At 42.7% G+C, this 8432-nt stretch overlaps 1 pseudogene; it reads left to right on the forward strand.

Annotated features, from left to right (window-relative positions):
• The first annotated feature begins 5723 nt into the window (after nucleotides 1–5723).
• Nucleotides 5724–8139, forward strand: LOC127684629 (sperm motility kinase X-like; annotated as a pseudogene).
• Nucleotides 8140–8432: the final 293 nt, after the last annotated feature.

The following is an 8432-nucleotide window of genomic DNA, read 5'->3' on the forward strand; positions in this document are numbered from 1 at the left end:
TCAGAAGAGAACATCAGATCCCATTAGAGATGGTTGTGAGTCACCATGCGGGGGCTGGGAATTGAACTCAGGACCTCTGGAAGAGCAGGCAGTGCACTTAACCACTTAGACATCTCTCAGAAAGATGGCATGTTTCACTTTTCTACTCCCATTAGACACCATCATCTTCATTCGACTGACAAAATGTCTTTGCTGCATTTGACTTTAAAAATATTTTTGAAGTTAAGTAAAATAATGTGGAGACTGAGAAAAATATGTAGCCTCGAATTTTTCAGATTACATTGGATTTCCAAAAGTCAAAGTTTTTTATGATTTCAATTTACATATCAATGATTAAACTATAGTGCCAAAAAAGAAAGTAAAGAAAAAAGAAGGAATGGGACACAGAGCTAAACAGAGAATTCTCAACGGAGGAATCTCAAATGGTCTAGAAACACCCCTAAAAATGTTTAACATCTTCAGTCATCAGAAAAATGCAAATCAAAGAGACTCCTTGAGATTCCACCTTACACTAATCAGAATACCTAAGATCCAATACTTAAGTGACAACACATACTGTTGAGGATTTGGAGAAGGAGAAACACTCCTCCATTGCTGGCGGGATTGCAGACTGATACAACCACTCTGGAAATCAATCTGGCAGTTCTTGAAAAAATTGGAAATTGTTGTACCTCAAGATGCAGCTATACTGCTCCTGGGCATATACACAAAAGATGCTCCACCATACAAGGACACTTGGTCCAGTAAGTTCATAGCAGCATTTCTGGTAATAGCAGCAAGCTGGAATAAAACACAGTCGTCCCCCAAGGAAAGAACTGATACAGAAAATTTGGTACATTACACAATGAACTAAGGAAGGCCTAAGTGTAGATGTTTCAATCCCACTCAGAAGGGGGGGAAATAACCATGGGAATCAGAGAGAGGGATAGACCAGGGAAAGAGAGAGAAACAGGAGAACAAAGAGGGTGTAGGATCAGGTAATGGGGGGAACTAGAGACAAGCACAGAGGGACTGGAGAATGGATAGAAATAAGTAGGAGTGAGGGATGGGGAACTCGGGGAACCACTAGAAATTCCCAGAAGCCAGGGATTCGAGAGCCTCCCAGGACAGACTGGGATGTCTGTAGCCACAATGCTCAATAGCATGGATATAAAACCTGAAGAGACAAACTTCAGTATGTATACACGGCTACCAGTTGAGAGATGGAGCCACCCAACCATCTCAAAATTTTAAACCCAGAATTGTTCCTGTCAAAAGGAAATGCAGGGACAAAAAATAGGTCAGAAACTGTAGGAAAGGCTACCCAGAGGTCACCCTACTCTGGGATTCATCCCATGTGCAGACCCCAAGCCCTGACACTATTGCTGATGCCAAGATCCTTTTACAGATAGGAACCTGACATGGCTGTCCTCTGAGAGGCTTGGCCAGCCACTACTTACAGCCAAACACTGGACTGAAACTGGGGACCCCAATGAAAGAGTTAGGGGAAGGACTGAAGGAGCTGAAGGGTATTACATGCCCTACAGGAAGAACAGTAACATCAACTGGAAACCTCAGAGTTTTCAGGGAATATACCACTGACCAAAGAACATAAAAGAGATGGTCTGTGGCTCCCACTAAATATGTAGCAAAGAACTGCTGTGTCTCACTTAAGTGGGAAGAGATGAGCTTGGTCCTGTGGAGGACTGATTCTTGAGAAAATGGGAATACTAGAGGGGTGAGATGGGAGTGGGTGTGTGAGCCCCCTTGTAGAGGGGAAGGTGAGGAGCGACAGATGTGGGGAGTTAGTAAAGGGGGGACTTGGAACAGGGAAAACATTTTACATGTAAATAAGTAATAAAATTAATACAAAAGAGAAAAGGTCACTCAGGAGGAATCAGCCAGTGATCCATCCTATTACAAGAAGTGCACAATCAGGGATAAATTCAATGTCACTAAATTCCCTTTCCATGTCTCTCTGCTATCCAGTGCTGAGGGATGGGATGGGCTCCCCAGAGACTGACACCAGGTATGAATTTAGACAGCCTCAGCAGAAAGTGCAGCTCATACTGGGCCGTGGTGTGCTGGCATCATGATCAGGAGAATTCTCTTTAGCACACAGCATATTCCAACCACCATGTGTGCTTTCCCACATAGCATCCCAATCACAAAATTACCTAGTCCAGTGCTGAAATTCTAGAAAGTCCTGCTAAGAGTAGAGGTAGATGGATCCCAAAGATGATGACTGGCATCTGGTGACTAGAGCCCTGTGTGCCCCCCAAAAGGGGATGTCAACAACCATTGTTTTATCCAGGACCAGCAGATAAGGGCTTCAAGGGTTGAAAAGAAAGATTGCAAGAAAGCAGCCCTCATAAAACCTTAGCATCCCGGCCCTTAATGCACATCAAACATCCTGAATATCCTCTTCTTAACTCAGATTTCAAGAAATACAAGAAATCAATTTCTGTTGTTTATAAATTTCCTAGTCTAAGGCAATTTGTTTTAGAACAGGATGAGACTTTGACATGTGAAGATTCTCTGTCTCCAATGCCTAGAGCTTTGGCTGTCTGTAGAATTCTAGGCTGACATTATTCTTTCTGGATCATCTTCAAGATGTCTACCTTTTGTCTCCTGGGCTTCTAGGTCTCTGATGAGAAACCCAATCAGAATTTTTTGGGGAAGCTCAGATCAAACTCCCTTCCTCTCAGTCACACATATTTTTAGTAACTTGTCCTAGGGTGTTTGAGAAAGAGAATATTTTTTGACAGTAGGAATGACAGCAAGGGGTATAGTTTGGACAGCAAGTATGTAGAGAGGAAGAACTATTTGAACATAGATATGTTGAGGTCTGCGCCAGTTGTTAGCATAGATTTTGGGTCCTACTTGCAAAGCACATGGGAACATCTTCTGGGTTCACTTTCTCACTGGTAAATATCAGAGTGTATACCCAGTACAGCATAAAGTTTTGGGGGCCTATATTATCACTATTCCTATAACTGTTTCTATTACCTTTAAGTGGAGACAGTCCTTGCTGTGGTTTGCATTTTAAAAATCCCCTAAAAACACTTGTGTCTCGACACATGGTCTCCAGCTGGTTATACTGTCATCAGAAGCTGGAATCAAGCTTTAGGGCTATAGCTCTAGGAATCAGTTGTATGACCTGGCATTGGACATGGGGTGACCAGAAGTATCATGCAAATAACCACATGTTAACACTGTACACCATGCTATCCCTGTTCCCTCTAAGTATGACCAAAAATGAACCATTCTATTGCTTCTGGTTGGGCACTTGGTAGTTCACTGCAGAGTAGCTAATACAGTCCTTTGGGGCAGGAGTGTGCCTTCATTGGCCTGTTTCTTGCTCTAAAGTCAGAAACAACCACTGTGATAAATGACAGACACCCGCCCATATAATGTACTGCCCAGGGCTGGTTATTGTCCTTCTAGTGCGGAGAGTGGTTTGGTGGTTATTTGTGAAACTTGGACTGTGGTGAAAATTTCAGACTTGGATACTGGTGAAGTTTTGGACATGGATTCTGGTGAAGGTTGGACTCAGATACTGGTGACATTTTGGACTCAGATTCTGGCAATTCTTGGATACTGGTGAACCTGCTTGGACTTTGACACAGTGAGTTCCTTTCTCAGTTTACTGCTTGAGATTTGCAGGTGCGGCTTTTAGTTTTTCACTTTTTAAAATTTGTCTTTGATTTTAGATTTTCGTGTTTACAGAGTTTAAATTATCTCCATTCATTATTTGCAATTTGTCTTTCACTACCTATTCATCTTCATTGCCTTTTGTTTAGTTTTTGAAGTTCTTGTTAATTTAAACATACTAAGTAGGACATTTCCCCCAGACATTTCTGTGTATGCACACAATGCACTTCGATCCTTTTCACCTGGTCTAAGAACCTGCCCCAGACCCCCTTCTGTCTCCTTCACATTCCTACTGAATTCCTTTGACTGCAGGCTCCTCCATACCTAGGCTTCAGCATTGAGAGTCAGTATCTTTGTACTGGCTTGTTAAACACAACATGGTGATTTCCAGATCCATGTACTTCTTTTTACATGACAATTTCACTCTTCAGATGAGCATGTGATTCTTGCCCTTCTGTTTCTATGCACTGTTGTCAATCAGTTGTTGGGTGTTGCAGCCCTGGCATGACTGGATGAACCCATCTTGATCAGGAAGTTGTGTCCTTTAGATTGCTGTAGAATTCTGTGTTGAGGCATTAAGCACTCTGCATAAGGACTGTTGTATCATGAGTGTTGACTATGCTTTTCTCTTGTTACTGTGCCCAAGTGGCCTCAGGATCTGAGCAATACAGGCTCAAAGGATGAATCTGGATTCCTCCTGATCCTATTTGTAGTTTATTGAATTGTTTCAAAAACATTGGGGTGGGATCTTCTTTAAAGATTTGATAGGAATCACCAATGAGTTTGTCTGTCTGGCCTTTGTTGTTGGTATTGCTCTCAAGAGATTCTTTTAAATCACTATTTCAATTTTGTTGCATTTTGTTTGCAATTAGCTCTTTGAGAATTTTACAGGATATTTTCGTCATATTTATCCTTTACCCTAACTCCTCCCAGATCCTCCACTTGGCATTTTCTACCATCCTGGTTTGGGTCTTTTATTTTGTTTTGTCTCTGACTATCAAGTACAGTTTCTCTTGTCTTTATACTCTTAGATATGTAGCCTTCCACTGAAGAGTACTCTGTCTAACCTTATCAAGGGCCACAACCTTAAAAATGATAGCTCTTCTGGCAGCTATCAATTGGGAAGGGCTTTTCAGCTAGGTGTGTGATTTCTTGTCCACCTCCCCTCTTCATGCTGAGGTTTTGACTGACTTGAGTCTGAGCAGGTCACAATGCTGTGAGTTCATATGCGCAACTGCCCTCTGTGCCCACAAAACACTGCTCCTCCTTGCCAGCGAATGCCTCTGGATCTTACAGTCTTTCAGTTTAGATGTTATCTCTTTTCTTAGTTCTCAGCTCATTGTTTAATGTGTGTCTAGTGGTATATCCATTTCTTCTAGAATTTTCCATTTCACTTGAACAATTTTAAAATATTCCCTAATGATTTTTTGGATATTTGGATTTCATCTCTCTAATATTATTGATGTATACCTTTATATTTCTATGAGTTATTATGGTGAAGATTACATCAGTTGTGTTTATCCCTAGAATAATCAAGTCTTTATTACTGGAGTGATTTGAATGTGCTTGGCCCAGGGACTGGCACTATTAACAGGTATTGCCTTGTTGGGTGAAGTGTCAATGTCTGAGTGGATTTTGATGTCCTACTCCTAACATCCTAGATAAGACAGTGTTCTAGTAGCCTCAGATGAAGAGGTAGGACTCTCATATCCTCCTGCTCCATGGCTGCCTGGGTCCTGTCCTGCTCTTACCCTGGTGATAATGGACTGATCTTCTGAATCTGTAGAAAAGCTTCAATTGAAGGCTGTTCACAGCTAAGAATTCCAAACTAAGACAGTTACATCAGTCTTTGTATTATTTTAGTCTCCATTTCATCAATTCATACCCTGAACGTGAGTCTAATTCTTTTGGATTTGGCTTGTTCTTATATTTCTATGACCTTGACATGCATTGTTAGATTATTTAGACCACCTTTGTGTTTGTGTTAGCACAGGAATTTAGGGCTATAAATGTTTCTCTTAGACCCACTTTTACTTCCTTTTATCTTGCATCACTGGTTGTGTGGACACAATCCATTCCTATCAAGAGAGATGAAGAGATCGCGAGTATGTCAAGACCTAAGTCCCAACCCCTTTGAGGAAAATGCATTAACAGATCATTAGAGAATACTAACAACCCTTGGCCAAGGAGCATTTGGGGATGTAAAATTGGCCAGCCATCTCCTTACCCAGACAAAGGTTGCTGTAAAAGTTCTCCCCCAAAGCAGGAAAAAGACCATTAAATTCGAAATCGAGATAATGAAATGCCTTGATCATCCATATATTATTAAACTTTTACACATAATCAATACCACCAAAAACATTTTCATTGTTCTGGAGCACGCTGTGGGAGGAGAGCTTCTGGCTAAAATTGAGGAGTTTGGCTACCTAGCAGAGGAGGAGTGTCACAGGCTGTTTAAACAGATGGTATGTGCCCTCAAGTATTATCACCAGAAAGGAATTGTCCACAGGGATTTAAAGCCAGAAACATTTTATTAGACCGCCACAGAAATGTAAAACTTACTGATTTTGGATTGGGCACCAAAATAATCATGGTCCAGAAGCTAGCAACCTTCTGTGGGACCCTCCCTTACTGTGTCCCAGCACTGTTTGAAGGTAGAGGATACGATGGCAGGGCAATTGATATCTGGAGCTTGGGGGTGGTGCTCTACTACATGGCCACAGGGTGCCTCCCTTTTCAGGGATATACCTATGAAGCAATAAAGCAGAATCTTGGCAGGAAAGTACTCTATGACCTTCCGGCTGTCAGCAGACCTTTGGGATATGATAGCCAAATTGCTAACTGTCAACCCTGGAGGAAGGCCAACAGTCCATGACATTCTCAGATTTAAGTGGCTAAAGCATGACAATGAAGCTTCTCCTGGTTCTTTGGGAGAGAACACTGACAGCCACCCTGACCCCGCTATTATGGTCATTATGGCTGTCATGGGATATAATCTAGCAGAGATAAGGGAAAGTCTGAGGGAGAAAAAGTTTGACTAGGTGATGGCCACTTATTTAATGCTCCGAGAACAGTCATCCTGTGGAAAAACCTAATCCTAAACAGTGTGATCAAACACTGAAAAACACATGGCCAACCATGCAAAACCAAACAGCCAGGAGGAGGGGATGTAGCATGCCTACCGTTTCCACCTTCAATTTGCCCAATGAATCAGAAAGTCTAGAGAAGGGGAAAAGTACTACAATGAACCACATTATGTCTCCTACCCCGAACTGCTTCAACAAAAAGACAACTCCAGTTCACAGAATCTGCCCCCAGCTTGTCCAGAAGTCTTACTTCATGAGGAGAGCCTGGGGGGAGACAGAGAGCAGTGACACCTCAGAAGAGAGCTCTCCCATAGAGTCTTTAAAAAAATCTATCAATGAAAATACACCCCTGCCAGTCATCTATGAATATGTTCAAAACTCTCTCTACCTATTCAAAGAGTAAGTGTGTTTCAGGTCATCATCCTCTGTGGAGGAAGATCCGTGTAAGGCCACCAACATACCCGGAGGAAAGATCACCCCAAATCTTCCACCAACCTGTCCTCAGAAGCACCTCATGCCACAGCTCCACATTGTGACTGCACGTAGGTCAATGGACAACATTAACTCACGAGAGAGATCACCTCCATTCCCTATCAAGGCCAAGGCTGAGTGTCCTGATCTATGAGACAGACAGTCCAGACCCTGTTTCTGAAATACACCCCAGAGACACCTCCGTGGCAGGTGTCAGAACGTGCCCCAGCCCCCCTTTCAAAGACCGGACTGGAAGACCCTGAAGAATGGCTTTCTAAAAGCCCTGGGAACTTTATGTTGCTGCCTGCCAATCCAAAGTAGAGAGCACCTAGGTAATGACAGAGTCCTGGCTGTGAGTTAAAAGGGACGTGGAGGCAGACCTGGTAACAGGTAAGTGGAGAGTCTACAGTGCACTTCTTCCCCTAGGTTTTTTGCTTGTTTGTTTAAAATAATCTCAATTTCTTTAAAGAAAAAATATTTATTTACTCTATGTGCATGCTGAAGTTAACTGGCCAGAGTCACTTCTGTCTTTTTACCCTATTTGTCCTGGGGAATGGATTAAAGTCCCCACCCTTGGCAGCAAGTGCTTAAACTCACTGAACTGTTTCTTGTGCTAAATGATATGCTTCTAAATAAACAGTTTATAAGAGTATACATTTTTAGGGGTTGGTGATAACATATAATTATACCAGAATTCGAATCCCATGGTATCCTTTGTGAGTAATTTAATCACATGTAGAGAGCAGAGGACTGTATCTGGAGCCTGGCCGGGGTCTTGGAGAATTGTAGGTGAAGGGATCAATGGAGCACTCTGGAGGAATCAGCCTGAGGGCCCATGCCAGCAGAGGGCCAGCACAGTCAATCCTAAGTCCTAAAGGTTTCTCCTAAGAGTGCCCTTCTTGTGTCTGCCTAAGGAGCATTTAGAGGTACTGTGCTCCCCGAGAGATGATATCAGAGAGTGAGGAGCAGCGTGCTGAGGATGCAGACTGGTGCAGGAGAAAGCCAGGTGGAAATTTTCCATGGCTGTGTGCAATGTGTATATCACAGTCTGAAGTTAAGGGCAAGCTCTTCTTCTGTCTGCAGATTAATAGAGTGTGTCAGGGTGCTGTGACACCCTTCTCAGGACCTTTGAGATCTGAGGACTGAGCAAGGATTCTGGGAGGAACTTCTGAGCTCACGACGGTCCTGACTCTGCCCTCTAGGTCAGTTCATGATGGTTGATGGTTCCACAATTTGGCCAGC

This window comes from Apodemus sylvaticus, chromosome 5 (assembly GCF_947179515.1).
Source record: "Apodemus sylvaticus chromosome 5, mApoSyl1.1, whole genome shotgun sequence".
Taxonomy (NCBI): Eukaryota; Metazoa; Chordata; class Mammalia; order Rodentia; family Muridae; genus Apodemus; species Apodemus sylvaticus.